The following is a 16824-nucleotide window of genomic DNA, read 5'->3' as shown; positions in this document are numbered from 1 at the left end:
CTTTTCTCTTCTGTCCTCCAAACAGGCCCACTGAAGGTACTTCTCACTTCTCTACCTCCTCAGCTGAATGGGTTTTTTATTAGTGTGAAGAGCAGTACTTCAGCCTTTGGCAATAACATACTTAATGCTCTTGTGGGTGAAATGCCACCTCCTCCATAGGCTCATAATAAGCACCCTAAAAGCACTGCAAATGATTTAGACTTTTGTTGCCCACAAATGCACTGTGACTCACTTTAAGTTTTGAGGATTTTCAAGTGCCATTTGAGCAGCTTTTTTGAGTTTATATGAGGAAAGTTGGCTGAAAAAAAGCCATTTAAGTTCCCTGATACTTTTAGTTAATGCATTGTGCTGTTCAGCACAGCAGGACAGCAGAAATGAGAAGTGCACTTGGAAAAGTTTCTGAATATACTCACACCTTTAAGAAAGAAAAGGACACATGCATCACAGAGGAGCTAAGAATGCCATTTTAATATTTAAACAGCAGTACTCCAATAAACGAGTGAGGAATTGATTTTTAGCATCAAGAAGTAACATTCTGACTAGTGATATATCTTTAACTACAACTGCCATTATCACTTACTATTAAATGTTAATAAACCTTGCCATAGTAGTTTCCTAGTGTTTGAATGGAGGACAGAGAAACAGAGGGAGTTTGTTGTGTCCTGCCCTGCACTGTGTATGACATATTTCATTATAAATTTAGTAGGACCGAGCTACCATTTCCAGCATGGCTCAAGGGCACAGCTTAAAAGTCAGATGGAATCAAGTACAACTAAAGTGAGGCTGTGAATGTGTGTGTGTGTGTGTGTGTGTAATACAGCACCTACAGAAGTGTATATGTTAATGAGTGCATGTGTAGGTGCAACAGGGACAGAGTGTAAGAGTGTTTTAATTTGTGCTCTGCCTGTGGGTGTGCCTTACTGTTGACTGTCAGAGAAAATCTAATTGCAGCTAATGATAACTGAGCACAACAGCAGACATAATCAGCATTATATATATATGTGTGTGTCTGTATTTGTGTGCATGCCCAGTCATTGCCTGTTGTCAGCTGGTGTAGCCTTTGGCCCCCCGCAACCCTCACAGGCAAAGTGGTATAGAAAATGGATGGATGAATGGATGAATATGTGTGTGTGTGTGTGTGTTTTGTCCTGACTGAGAGGTCAGTTGGTCTACTTCAAAATTTTAAGAAATGTGCTTATTCTCATTTGGTGCAAGAATCTGGGGAAAAAGTATTACCAAAAAGTGTACATCCTGAATCCAGCAGATTCTTCATGTGCAGACACAAGACTGGTATCCATCTTGTCCTTTCACTTTCAAAAAAGAAACCAACTTCAACTATATTTCTGTTGTGCACTACAAATGCACTTGAGCTGGAACCACTGTATGAGCTATGTTGCCTTATAAATCTGACATGTTATCCTATGAGTGGGACTATAGCAAAGCTCATGGAGTCAATGAGTTAAAGTTATATCTGTCTAATACATTTTATATTTGTTGCTCACAAGCAGATATTTTGGCCTGATGGTAGTGTTACAGCTTGTTTTTACATAAATCTGTGTATGTCCGCTAGTCAACTGGAAGGCCAATCGTTCCTGTTGTCATGGTTTGATGTTTTATTATTGCTAGTTTCCCATTTTATCTTCTATTTTTTCTCTTGTTGTCTCTTGTTTAGCTTTTTATTTCATGTCTTTGTCTGCTTTTCTTCCAGTTTTGACTGCTTGCCCAGCCCTGAACAAGAACAGAACAGAACAGAACAGCAAAAACATACAGAATGGTGGCAGACTCTGTATTTTACATGAAATTACAGGCACAAAACAAAACCGTGTAGAAATGAGACGTCAGCAAGAATTTCATGGGGGTCAAATGAAAGCCTTTACAATTCACCCTCAGCTTTCATGTCAGGCTGGCCAGAACATATTGAGAGATATTGTTCTGTTGCCTCTAGATGAGAAGGTGCGGAATGGAAAAATGAACTGCTGTAAACTTGTGACTGGGCTCACTTTATGCCACACCTCTGTATGAATCTACAGTATCTTTTATGACTTACAGTATTGTGTCCTGCACACTATCCACTTGCAGTTACTCACGGTGTTAATATCCTCTAGCCTAACCTCACACACACACACACACACACACACGCACACAGGACCTTGGGGGTCAGAGGTGAAGTGCTGCTCATGGTCCAGTCAAGCAGCATCCACAACTGCATCATGACAATAAACAGTGGAAATTTGTTTTGTGATACCCTTTTTGGGGATTGGAACTTGGCTGCTAGTCAATGTCTGCTCAGCTGTGATTACACACAGGACACACACACACACACACACAGACACATATAAAAGACGAGAATGGTTCTAAAAGGCAGGGATTAGGAGTTTTGGAAATAAATTCTCTAATTGTTTTTTTTATAAAAAAGTAATGAATTACAAAATTGTAGAGCCGTGTAAGGTGAGATGCTGTGTCACATACCTGCGTGGTTTACACAAGAGATATGTGCTTACTTGTTCTTTTCTCAGTTGACACTGCAACATAACACTGCTATGTAGCTGCCAGGGGTTTAAACACAAGACTAAATGAAGCCACAGTCACAAACCTTCACATGTAAACTATTCATTAAATATCTGTTCAGTAATTTTGACAATTGATACAGTATCACAAAAGAAAATTTCACAATACTCATTTTCGTACACCCTAACTGAAATGTAATTGCTAAATTGAAAAAAGGCATTAAGCACTTTGATGCATGATAAAAAAAAATAATCAGCTTCCTCAGACCCATACACTGCAAGAGAGAGCACGTAAGAGAGAAACAGTGATGAGATGACAAGAGTGAGAGAGTGATGAGAAGGAGGAGAGGCAGACAGGGGTTGTAAAGTAAAGGGGTTGTGACAGAAGGTATTCATCCCTGGGCATCTGTAAACTAGGCGACCCTGAGCTCCATCACATCAGCTTGCACAGATACACTCTTCTATTGGCTCGAACAGCGAGACAGCTCCCTGTTCACACACACACACACACACACACGCACACACACACATACACAAGGCATCAGACTCGGACTCTATACAACCTAATGGAATAAGAACAAGCTGCTCTGCTGGGTGACAAAGTGTCTCACCTTGTCCTCCAGTCACTTTATGCAGGATTAGCGTGCTGTTGGCCCAAAAGACAGGATGCTGCATGCTGTGGAACAGGTCTCACCTCAGCACACACTGTCACTGGGCCGAAGTCAAGACCAACCACATAAACCACGGGGGTTTTGAGTAATTAATACATTAAAGGTTTAAGACAATTACACAATAAACACACAGACATTTTTTTTCTGTTTGTACTGTGGAGGAAAGACACAAATGTAGACCTGCGGCTGTAAAGGCTTTTTAATGAAATTCATTTCCCTCTGCCTTTATGACTGCTGCAGGAATTAGCAAACTAAAAGTCTAGGAAACTGTAAGAACAACAATTCAAAATTGAAATATGCGAGGCCTTTGAATTGATATGGAATATCTGTAAGAGCAACAGGAAATATGATTATCCTGCATTGTTTTATGCTTGCTCCATTTTGTTGTTTATTTGTTCTTGGTGTGAAATATTTCTTAGGGCAGACATGAAAGGCCAGCCTTCATATTGGCAAAGACTGCGGGACTGTGAAAACACCAGGAACAACAATGGAAATAAGAATAAATGATGCATAACACAAACCCATGCATACAGTACAGTGAATACAGATCCACATAAACTTGTATTTATGGAAAGAGAACATGTGGTGACAGTGTGCACCCCACACTCATACTTCAGACCACAGGGTCTAGAAGGAGCTCAGTGTGAGATGGTCACTGCTGAGTCTAGTGTGCAACCCTTTGATAGAACTTATGTGGAAGCTGCATTATACTTTTATTTTAATGACTGTCCTGTGCACAGTTCCACATACTTCTGCTTTTAGTGTTTTGTCATTTCCATCTTATACTATATTGTGGGACACTTCTACTCTGGTGCTATAATCAAAGTTATTATTGGTCGCCATTCTGATTTTTTGTTTTTTAGCCATTAAAGAGCAAAAACAAGGAATTTCTAATGTTCTTAAAAGGTTTTCTTAGGTTGATAATGACATAATATTGTGTGTGATATGCCCACCCAGCAGTTAAAGCAGAGCTGAACGTTCTTCAAAACAGGACTGTAATCTCCCAGTCGACTGGGAGATTTATTGGTCACTACGTTCTGGCTTGACCAAACTTCTGATTGGTCAATTTTTTGCTGTGTTAATTTCATCAGGAGGAAAGTACCAAGTGCTAATGGGGGTGTTTCCAGAGCACCCTGGTTTCACAGGTAACAGTCTGTCCTCGGAACACCTCCGCTTTCACTATTTTGGATGAGTCCAACCCACTAGAGACATAGATAGATTGAAGAATGTAGTAGAAGACCTAGGTCCGGTGGTTCGAGGGAATATTTATTTAATTTTGAGCGTTTCATTTACAGTCAGTCCTCCTCTACCATGTCAAAGACATCGGCCGTGTGACTCGCTTTTTGTGTTAAAGGGTAAAAGTTTTAAGTTAATAGTCTATTCGTGTCTCAGCCACAAAGCTGAGCTCATATGTGCGAGGACATGCATAGAGCGAAATGATCTGTGTCCATCAATTATTATAACATGACAAAAACAATTGTCTAAATATTCCTCAACAGTTCTTGTGTGGATATCACTAATTGACATAGTATATTTTCAGAAATCAAGGGCTATGTTATTGCGCAGATGCATGTGACGCAAAATGCTGTCAGAGCCAAGAGAATAAGCCGACAGAATCAAAAATGACTTTAATATATAATAGTAATTAATAATTTAATATATAATAGGAGTACTAGTCTTTCTAGTCTTCGCATCATTTGTCAATTTTTAGTTGAAATTTGAGGGCTTCAGTCGACCAAGAATTTCTTTGGTTGATTACAGTCCTACTTCAAAATATCAAACAACAGCGTGAGTCCAACCTGAAGTCCTGCAGCTGCAGCTTCATGAACATTCTGAAAGTGTCACCAAAGCTAAGACCTGCACCATTTTTAAAAAGGAGACAAAAACACTTTATTTTATTTCTGGATGTTTTTGTTTTGATATACATGTCGTGTGAAAATCCAATGCTCGTTTGGTTTGATGTAAAACCTTACCATGCCCTGCATAGCCAATTCTAACAGCTCGATAAGACCTCGGCAGCTCGCCTGTCAGCTGAGCCGTGATTGACAGCCGGCTGGTAGACGGGGAGACGAAGTGTTGGATCACAATTTTTCAAGAGGCAGTTGGACAGAAAAAGCGGAACTGAAAACTAAAAACCAAACTGTGAACAAAATTCAGGATAATCAAACCTCCTCACAGGCAGGGCACAGGATGCATGCTTCGACCGGATGTGCTCAAAATCCAAATGCTTACTGGTGAACATTTTCTGACATCCTCCACTGGATTGCATCAGCCAGTTCAGAGACATAATAACAGTAGTCCTCAAAAAGGTGATGGAGATGTGCTCTGAGGACAGAGTTGACATTATTATCATGTAAGTACAGGCCTGTTGGTGTGGAGCGGAACTGCTCTGGGGTTGTGACAATGATTCAGTGCTGGATCTTGTTTAGGGAGCTTACGCATTCCCGCCCTGCTGTCTGTGAGTCAGCGTAACAGATGCTTCCAGCATATTATTTTAGAAACCTTTTCACCTTTTCGTAGTGACGCTGCCCTCAATTCAGCTAGTTTCCAACGACTCACCACAAAATACTCCACATATAATGTACCCATCTTTGAGCACATCAGCTGAGGAGAAATTGAATGCTGTTGCAGAGAAGGGAGTATTCAGGATATGGAGTTCATTTCCTGAGTGCAATCAGCTCTTATTTTGATGAAGTGAAAGCACTGATACAAAGTGTTTACATCACCCATCTAATGTTTGTTTTTATCCCCCGCAGGAAATCACACAGTAAAACAGGAATCTTGTGTCTGTTCAGCCCCATTGATTTATGTGTGGGATATAAAGATGCACATAAACTGCTTAAACTGATCAAGACCTTAAACGGGACATGAGCCCGATTTGCAAAACACTGTGCATGGATAAACACTCAATTAGACCTCTGTGCCTCCTCTGTGTACTTTCAAGTTCACATCAGACCCACATTGAAACAGGTTTGCAGGAACCTATCCCAGCAGGCTTTGCACTTGTAACACAAACACGCACCCACTCACACCCGAGGTTTTGAGAAAAAAAAATGTTTTTGTGGAGAGAATCTCATTTGCTCTGCAAGCCCTGCAAAATGATTTCCCTCTGAAAGCTTTATGTGTTCCAATATTTAAAGAGGCAAACGGGAAACACAGGCAATTCATTTGCCTTTCGTACTCACTCGGAGCTCCTTCAAATCACAAAACAGCTTCTTTTCATATCACAGCGAGTGATGACTCACAAAAAGTGCCTTTTCAATTGTTTGCAGTGTGTTTGATTGTGTTGCCATGAGCACACTAGCACAAGAGTCATTTGCACAATGTTGTGCTGCTCCCAGCTGGAGCAAAGACTGAGCCCTTACGCACATTTCCGAAGTGAAGGAAACTAGTTTTGTGCAGCGAAAGAGAGACAGAGAGAGAGGAGAGAGAATAGAGAGAGTGAGAGGAAAGAGAGAGTAGGGACAGAGAGAGGAGAGGGGGGGCAGAGAGACAGGAAAAAGAGCAGAGAGAGAGGAGAGAGCAAAGAGAGAGAGAGGAGAGAGAGAGATAGAGAGGGAGGAGAGAGGAGCGAGCAGAGAAAGAGAGAGAGGTGAGATAGAGTTGAGAGAGAGGTGAGAGAGAGAGGAGAGAGAGCAGAGAGAAAGAGGGTGAGGTGAGAGAGAGAGAGCAGAGAGAGCGAGAGAGCAGAGAGAGAGAGAGAGAGAGAGAGAGAGAGAGAGAGACGGGGGGGGGGGGGTGCAGCCTTGCGCAAAAGTTCATACTTGATTAATTTAATCAAGCAGTGTGCAGATGGTGATCTTCGTCTTCCTCCTCTCCCCTCAGGTATGAATAATGTGTTTAATGGATCACACCTGGACAAGTCAAATCTATACAACGCAACCAGAGACACACAAGGAAGCAGAGTCAGTGTACACCACACTGTTAAATGACTCTGCTCGAAGCAAAGGTCCTGCGCTCAAAGTGTTATTCAAGTAAAAAATGTAAGTTTAATCAGGAAAACGCACTAGTACTAGTATGTACATCATACTGTCATACATGATCTCATTTGATTAGTATGACTCATGAATCAGTGACAAAGCAGGATTTTACTGTGCGGTGGAGCTCATTTTGAATTACTTTATAATCCTGCAGCTGATGATTATTTTCATTAGGGATCCATCTGCTGAGTATTTTCACCATTAATCAATTGATTTGTCCAACTAACAGTGCAAATATCAATATTATCAAAAAATAAAATGAGATGCTTCAAAGGAAAAGCATCAAAAGCTGTTTCCCAGCTTGTTGGGACATTGTCTACTCATTTGTCCAACACCACCACAGAAAATAAATGAATAAACTGTAATCACACTATTGCAGATTGATCTGATGTCATCTAACTGATCTAAAGTTTAGAAATAGCTCATTTATCTTAATAACACAACCAAAAGCACAACCAAAATGCTGATGCATGACAAAGTAATAAATACTGCGCTCCCTTAACTCTCTCAGTTTATTTCATCTCACGCTGCAGCCTCTCTGTTAATGTGATCGCATTCAGGTCAGCCGCATTGCAAGTGTGACAGAAACGTTTCTGAGTCTGACCCAGTCAAGATTTCCACGTTAAAAGTGACTCGCAGGGGCTTATTCAAACATGAGTCCGACATGTATATTTTCCACCGTGTAATGAAGTGCACGTCTGACAGCAGGTATTCAGCTGTTGAGCTCTCCGAGGGAACAAAGACGACAAGATACACCGCAGCGCTGAAATTTTTATCTGCAATTTCCTTGTGCAAGCTGACTTATCTAAATTTGTACTCGCTCGCTTTGATAACCCTCACCTCCTTGTTTACCGAGCGGAATAATGAAGAGTGTTTTCTCCTCTCTCTCTCTCTCTCTCTGTTGGCTCTCCAACACAAGGCTTGACAGCTTGCAGATTAAAGATCAGAGAGACAGATTCCATTATCAAGCCATTTCCCTCCTTTACCACACTAACAACCTTTTAAAACTATCAGCCATCATTTTCTCCCCATCTCTCTGCCGCCAAAGTGCGATGGCCTCAACAATGACTGCCGTTCCTTCTTTCTGATTGTGTGTGTGTGCGCGCGTGCGTGCGTGTGCGTAGCCAATGGATCGTTTCCCTCTGCGGCTTGGCAAAAAACATTATCCATCATGGCTCTCGGAAGATTTATATGCCCGCACACACACTTTCACACATATAGGGAGAAGTTAGACACATGCACTGAGAACACACACACACACACACACACACACACACACACCATGGGGAGCATACATGATGGGAGGGTAATCTGCGTCTTGATCATAGATGACCGCTTGACTCTCCAAGTTGTCCACTTCCAGAGAATCAATACAGATTGAGTGGGTCTTCCTGGAAGTCCATATGGCTCTCTGCAGCAACAAACGGCTCCACTGCTTCACTAATAACATTACAGCACTACACACAATATTTCATTCTCATGCAAGCACATGACAGCGCAACTGCTTAAAAGGCGTTTGTTGGAAAGACAGATGTAAAAACAAAAAAGACAAGAGATTCTCTTATCAACCTCAAGCGATATTAATTTCTCCAATCTCATTCTGCACGATTTCCTCAATAAAGCTGCATCTCTTTTGAGGGTGACATGAAACTGCGACAGCTGCAACATGCAGTGCACATAATGGCACGCTTTTTAAGAGCTTTTCCCTTGAATTTACTGTAATGCAGCTTCTACTGAAACTTTATATTGGAGCTGCAGAACAGCTGTGGAGCCATAAATGTCTACAAAATTCTGTGCCAATCCATGTTGTAAATGTTAAATGGGATATTCCACAGAGAATTTTTTTTCAAGCTTTGTCTCAATGGAGGGAAGTCTCAGACTAAACCCCGGTTTAACCTTAAGTGGTGACCCACAGACTGACGGAGAGTCGTGCTTCCAGCATAGCTAAAAACAATGTGTATTATAACTTTGAAAATTGGTATGTAATACGACAGGACTGCCAGAAAAATGAAAAACCTCAGCTTTGCTTTTGTTGCTTTCGTTATGATTTCAACCTAGTACCATAAAAAGAAAACTGACTATTGCTACTGTTAATATCTATTTTAACCAATCAGAATTAGAAGTTGTAATTTTTGTAAATGGAATCACAGCAGTTTAGAGTATATAGCTGTGTTAATCTCATCCACACTAGTTCCATCTTTGTTGTTCCATCAGTTTTTGTATTGCTGTTTTAGTGTAATTAGATAGCTTTCCATGAAGTTGACATCTCCATTATTAATTCTGCCTCTAAAGCTCTAATTAGGCAATTACTTCTCCAACAGGCAGAAATAGCACAGAGCACAAAACCAGACCTAAGTGTTGAACCAATCAGAGATGTGGCCTGTGATTGAGAGATCTGGAATTTAAGAAAGTTACAAAAATATTGAGTTAGACCAAGTTTGTTTATTTTCATCCAGCAGTAGCTTGATTTAAACATTAAGACAGACAGATGTTTTGTATTTTGAAGTTGTACATTAAAGTACACTATGGTTAAGCAAAGTGACTGCAAGTCACGGCTGTGTTCAGAGGAAGACAGCAGGTGTTTAAAACAGCTCTGGGAAATCATAAAATATCTTGTATGTTCTCCTCTGTGACCTCTTACACAACAGTACTTGTGGTTGAAAGGAATAAATAAATTAGATCCACAGAAATGTCATCTTTATGCAAATGAATTACTTTTCCCAGAACAATTCTATCAGGTGTCCCTCACTTGAAATATACATCAGCATGTGCTGCAGTTTAAAATATGCATCAAAACAGATTGCAAAGGTTTTTTTTCCTCCAAACAAAGACATTTGCATTTGCTGTGGCTTGTTTGCTCTAACAGCACAATATGCTCGACTTCTGGGGGGCGTCATCACAGGAACAGAGGGACATGCACGTTCTCTTAAAAAAAACAGACCCCGGAGACACTGGGAGGGAAAACCTGCTACTGGTACTCGAGGAAGCCAATTAATACACAGCAGGAGAACGGCAGGTTTGTTGTGAAGAGAGAAGGGTAAAGGAGGTGAGAACAGACAGAGGAAGAGGAGGAGTGGAGAGAATTAAAACAGTGCAAGCAATCATATCTGTTCACTGTACAGTAAAAGTGTCAGTGCTAACAATCAAGTGCAGCTTCTTCAAACTAGAGACACAAATAAACACATCAAATGTATGAATGTGAAAGAGGAAACGTAAACTCCAAGGCCACTGGACTGCCTTTATTTTCTCTCTTGGTTTGATCTGCTTCCAACTCACTCCCTGCTTTTACATCTAGTGTGAAACTGCCTAGAAGTCATTTATTTTTCTGTGGGCCGACGATGATTTTACACCAAGTTTGACTAACCACAACTTTGACTCTGACATACACAACATGCATCCAATGGCACTAAAGCATGGACAGGAGGAGGACTGTAAGACGTAGATAGATGGATGGATGGATGGATGGATGGATACTTGATTGGATGGATGGATTGATACTGATCCCGAGGGAAATTCAATCATTCAGCAGCCCATTACAGCATTGTAGGTTAGTCAAAAGTAAGTAAACAAACAACCAAACAAGGCCTAACTGTTAGTGGGAAAAACAGACTAAACATACTAAATAAACTAACATATGCTACACAAAGTACAACAGAGTAGTTGATGTAATAACAATGGAAGAGAATTTATTTTTCTGCATTTCTAAGATCCCAGAGGCATGTAGTGACTCTCTGATCGAGCAACCCTCCTCCACCCCTTTCACCACCAGTTCATCATATTCTGTTCTTGATCTCTCAAAAAATATGCACACTCGCAGATTATATGCCAGCAATGAGAAGAGGCAACAATGGCAGACAATGCTTTGCTTGTAAAGAGTTAGCAATGGTACCAGCGAGCTAAAAAACTAGTTCAGTCAGTCTGATCACTGCTGAGGCTGAAGCCAAGGCACAACTTTGTTCATTTTGCCAACTTGCCCTTTTGTCCAAAGAACTTTAGAAATTAGTTAAAATTATTTTCTGCTTTAAGTATTCAGCTGTCTTTTCAAACTACACCACATGTCCTGGTTTATTAAGGCCACAATAGGCTTATCCCTGGTTGGTTCCCCCATCATAAGAGTACTAATTTAATAAAGTAAGTCACAGCTCCAGGCTGACACCAAAATTCTCAAATGGTGTCTAACAAAAGGACACAAGAACCCAAGCTAACCGTGTTAAAGGCTCTTCTTTCAGAAATATGTCCAAGAGCTGTTTCATTGATTTGTGCAGCCTGAGTGTAACCAGCAACACACTGGCAGCATATCTGACTCTGATACTGACTTACTCAGATGAAATAATTTCATAAACCCTCTTCCTGGATATTATTGTGCTGAGGGACAACGCACAGTCAGGAGTCTGTTGGACGAAATTAAAATCCCTTCCGCAAACGGCGCTGCTATTTGCTGGTAAATGAATATACTCCTTTGACTACCACCTTTGACTTTGTAGATCAACCACATAAACATCCAGCGAGGCTCTCTGTGCGCACTGACGAGGTCTGTGTGTTCAGCTCCAACTTCTATCCATCACAGCTTCTCATAGTCATGCTAATCACACTGATAAGGTGCCAACATGAGTAACGCCCACTCTCATTTCATCTTCTGCACACACGCAACACAGACACATAAATCAAAAGTGCTATACGACACAGTTCCTGGGAGCTAATAAAAGGCTTGGCGGCAGAGAGTAAAGCTGTTCATTTCCCCACAGCACAAAATGACCATATTAAATCTATAGGGGGATGATCAATATCTGTGAGTTGCTGATTACTTCAGGTGCTGAGATTACTGGTTTACTGGCTCAGAGCTCACTCAGCTTTAGAACAAAAACTTGGCACAGGATTCTTCAGTGGTTATTGGCATTTTCAAACTGTCCAGTGATAGATAATGCTGCTGTAAGAATGCATGGGGGAGCTGGTTCCAAGCTGGTAAAATATCCAGAGGTGCTGAACTCCAAGGCTAACAAAACTCAAATCAAATCTTTTTTTGTTTCCATGTTATTTTTAACATGTAACATTTACCTTTTTTTTTTTTTTACATGTTTTGTAGGACATTTGTTAGCTGTGGTTCATGTTTTAACCCCTGTGGGCAGTTATCAGCTTAGTGTAGTAGTTTATTCATGCTAATTACATAAGTAACTTGCCCAGACAAGTTTAAAATTACCTACACTACCTGTAAAGGTGTTACAACAACATCTTGTCTACCAAGTCTCATCAGTGTCAGTAGCAGGAATCTCGTTGTTAAACCTTTATTTATGTCATTTCAATAATTCAAGCTTATGAATTTAACAATTCTCAATTAGGACCGAGTATTTGGTGCTCATGAAAAAAATAAGTACTACACATAAAAAATGTAGGTGCACTTTGTGAATGTTAAATCATGAGTCTAAAATGTTGTGTATATGCTGTTTCTTTCCTTTCAGCACACACACTAAAACTTGGATTTAGACCTAAATGGATTTGACACTGAATTTTAACTGATTAGGATTCAATGAGTGCATTCAGTGTTGGATTCGAGTGTTATAAAATGTTATCAAACACCAAAACTTACTTAAGCTGCACAGCTGGAAGCTTTGCTCTCCAGCCTAATGTCAAAGTAGTACTGCAATATGTAGGATGTGTTCCTGTGGGCACTGTGCTCTCATTAGCCACCTGCTGACACAGGCATATGAAGTTTTTTTTGTTTTTTTTCCTAAATCTCTGTCAATAACAAGCCACTGTGGGTCAAGGTGCACTGAAGGCTCTTTTACAGAAGAAGGAATTCTAATATTGTTGCACATCCTGCTGTTTGCAGACAGAGTTGGATAAAGGTTATAGAGCACCCAATGCCCCTTTGACATTTGCAGTGCCTTTTTTTCCCTTTTTTTTAGCTTTCAAACAAAATGCCACGGTGGGTTCTGGGCATTGTAACATCACAATGATCTGTACCTGCTGTGATCTGAATATCACTCTTCTGTTTGGTGCTCCGACAAAGTTTTCTCATGCGGCACTCACGACGGCTGCTTCATTTCTCAGTTGCAGGCATGCTATGCTATTAGCTGCCAGGGCGTTCAAAGAAATCCGGCTGAGGCTTTTCAAAATGCAGCACTATGCACAAGTCCAAGGTCCATTCTATCAGTTACTAATATCTTTTACATTTTAACATGGAAAGTGATGCATAAACAAGCATAGACTTTTTTATATATATAATAATAGAAAGACACCCGGCAATGTCTCGTGCTGACTGTTGCTGAATCACGATGTTATCTCTTAGAGCTGAAGGCATGAAGGGGATGCTGAGTTTGTGAAGGACATTCTACTTGCTTGAGACGTGTTCCTACACCCTGTAAGTAATTGCTAAAAGGGTAATGTTGGGATGGAATATAATGCACAATGACAAGGTGATGGCTACTGGCCTAGAGAAAACAAAATCTCCTCATTACTGCACACATTTTATTCCTTCTGAACAACAATTTCCTTTTGTTCTTTCCTTCCTGTCAGAGCTCACCCTCCAGGCTCTTCATGAGTTTTTTGGTTTGTCTAGCTGTTTATCTTCCACTCTGATCATCAGTCTGAGGTGTACTTTTGTCTAAACATCGTTTATCACAGATTTTTCGGTGAGACCACGTATTTCCCTCAGCTCCCACAGCAGTTTTCGCTCTTACAAGTCAAAAACAAGCCTTGTCTACTCAAATCGTCTTGTCACTTGTCCCTGTCCTTCCTCATTCTCTCTCGCTCTGATTAATCTGCATGAGAGACAGCAGGGAATATCTGACAGCCACTGCGGGTCAGTGGACCAGTACTCTGCTCTGTGTGCGTGAGCATGTTGTGCTTGAGATTGTGTGTATAAGACAGAGGGACGAGGAGGGAGCTGAGGGCTGGTGAGGGGAAAACGCTGCAGGCGGCACAGTGTCCTTGGCTGAAACCAGCAGAAACAAGCAGACAGACTTCATTCATTCACAAACATTCTGTCTCCACTGATTTAACTTTGAATGCAGTGGCACCACTTCCCAAATATGCTTTAAAGTATAAGTTGATTAAATTAATTTACAGTTTCACTTTACAAGCCCTGAAATGTCTTTGTAACTGTAAAAAGTCTCTTTGTTAGCTGTTATGATCAATAATAAATAATAATTATTCTGGTGTACCTATTCTGGCTATACTGTATACAAACAACAATACAACAACTAATATGATGTCGGAACTGTCACATTTATTACAGGATAATTCCTATCTGCAATACTGACATTGTATTCACCAAGCAACTGCAGCTTTTCTATCACTTAATAAAGTCATGACATTTTACAAGAAAAGATATTTGTTGATGATGCTCAGTAAATGTAGATCTTTAACATCATTTTTGAGTTGGCAGGTCTATCAAACTTTCCCCAAACAGATCCCGACATCAACCCGAGATGTAAAGCAACACTAAAGCACACACTGGCTGTAACGTTACGTCCTCGTCATAGCTAGACAAATTAGCACCATTTACACCTTCATGTCAACTGTGTTAAACACATTCCCCGCACTGCACAGCTGCATATTATGTCTCTTCCAGTAGATTCTTGACCAACAATTCTGTATACAAAACTGACTCATTAAATTCTGCTGAGAAATGTAAAGTTTATCGCACTCAGCTCCCCCTTTAATGCGCATTTGTTTGCAGGCCAGTCTTGCCCTTTCCAATATGGCAGCAATACTGATGTACTGCAGGAACAAGCTGAAGCCACCCATGTGGCATATGTGTATATATATCTACGGGCTGTAGCATGGCTTTAGACTGTTTGTCTTGTCCAAAACTGTCCTTTGCAAGTCTCCCAGCTCTACAGAAGTGCAAGACTAAATTGTTGTTATACTCCCCTAATGATATTTCCCTTTGTTAAATTCTGCTTCTGCTTCTAGGATGGTCGTTACAGCCAAAACAGAAACATTATTAATTGTATCAATTGTGCTCTGTACCGTTCTTTCTCAGTTAGTCCCATTTAACATAACTGTCAGCCAGGACTTATTCCAGTACACTAGAAAGAAACAGACTGCTTGAAACAGTTGTCTAGAGGCTGAATCACTGATACTCTCTCTGTAACAGAAAGACTAGCAATGTACAAGCAATATATGATGAGAAAGTTGTGTTGTGAAGTTGTACCTTCAATTAATATAAGTGTTTAAACAACTGCAGTCCATTTTCCGCAGTATATTCAGTATTTTTTACCTGTTGTGTCGAGCGTTCAGACTCCTGAAAACCCAACAGCAAACACAAGTGTCTGTCCCAGTCGCTGCTCTGTGACATTGAATCAATACAAAACTGAATATAATGAATAAGAAAAGAGGCTGCAGAAGACTGAGAGCATTCAGTTATTCCCCTGAGGCTGAGCTACACTCACTAGTTTTGTTCCACTAAGTAATTTGGAAATAAAAAATCAGACACTATGTGATTCCCATCTTAAGGACAGGGTTGTATAGGCTCATATTCATTTATCATATACAGTATATATATATATATATATCTCACACTATAACACTGGTGGAACAGGACAAAATAAAATTCTTGTTTCTCTTGTTTCAAAGTCACATAAGACTTCCAAAACCTCCTCCACAGAGCGGAATTCCACGACTGAGGCTGATATTCTGACAAAATTACACATATTAAATATATATCTACACAGAAAATGAGCTGATGATTTGTGTAATACATAAAACCTTTGTTACTACAGCAATGAAAAATACTATTAAGTATTCAGTATTCATCCTAGAGTGCTTAGTCTCCCTGCTCCACAGCACAATGACAGGAGAGGGTCGGGGCGGCTGCAGTGATATTAAATCATTTAGATAATGTGTTGACCTGGAGGGAGCACACACACAGATGACCTCTGCTGCAGCGATAGCAAGAAGAGTAGATGTGACTGGACAGTAAATACCCACCACTCTCTTTCTCATACAATGCGGCAACCTCCTCACACTTCCAGAGGGATTCAAATATTATTCATTCCTGGTGCTGGGACTGGTCTCTGAGGTCTCAGGTGGGACAGGTTGGTGTTTAGACCTGGGACCGTGCTGGGCCTGCTTTCGGACTCTACTCCTCAAAAGTCACATAAGTACAGATAGAGATTTGGACGAGTGTGACTGAAGATTATATAAATATTAAAAGGTCACCTCATTCAAATAAGGAAAAAAAACTGTCTCACTTTGCCCTTTTGGTTTTATTTGTCCAGGTTTTCAGCTTTTTTCTGCAGGAATTTGATCTACTGAAACTGAATATCAAGAGGATGGAATATCAGGAGCAATCGGGACATTGTCTTTGGATATGAACATATGCAGCATTTACCTTTGTTAAAGACAGTGTAGCGCACTTAGGAGAATGAGGTTACTCCTCAGGTTTCTATCATAACTCTTGTCTCATTGCTCTTTGTCTCCACCAGTAGCTTTCAAAGGTTTGGAGGTTCCTCCATGATGGCAGAGGGGGAATGATATCCGGGTCACAGGAGGAGAGGGGACGTGAGAAAGCATTAGTTAACATAATGAGAAACATGTCTGTGGTGTGGCTGTGACAATCCCTCACTGACTCTCTTGGCTCCTGGATCCCTGCTGTTGTTACACGCTTCAGGCCTCTTTGTTATTTATCCTGAGAATGTTTCCCTGTGCTCATTTCTACTTGTT

General features: G+C 40.6%; 1 protein-coding gene across 1 annotated transcript in view; it reads right to left on the bottom strand.

The window, feature by feature from the left end:
* The window catches only part of galnt18a (UDP-N-acetyl-alpha-D-galactosamine:polypeptide N-acetylgalactosaminyltransferase 18a), a 122428-nt gene that overhangs the window by 60488 nt on the left and 45116 nt on the right, over positions 1-16824 (bottom strand). The gene's annotated exons all lie outside the window — the stretch shown is intronic.

This window comes from Scatophagus argus, chromosome 7 (genome assembly GCF_020382885.2).
Source record: "Scatophagus argus isolate fScaArg1 chromosome 7, fScaArg1.pri, whole genome shotgun sequence".
NCBI lineage: Eukaryota > Metazoa > Chordata > Actinopteri > Scatophagidae > Scatophagus > Scatophagus argus.
This window is presented reverse-complemented; position numbering and strand designations above follow the sequence as displayed.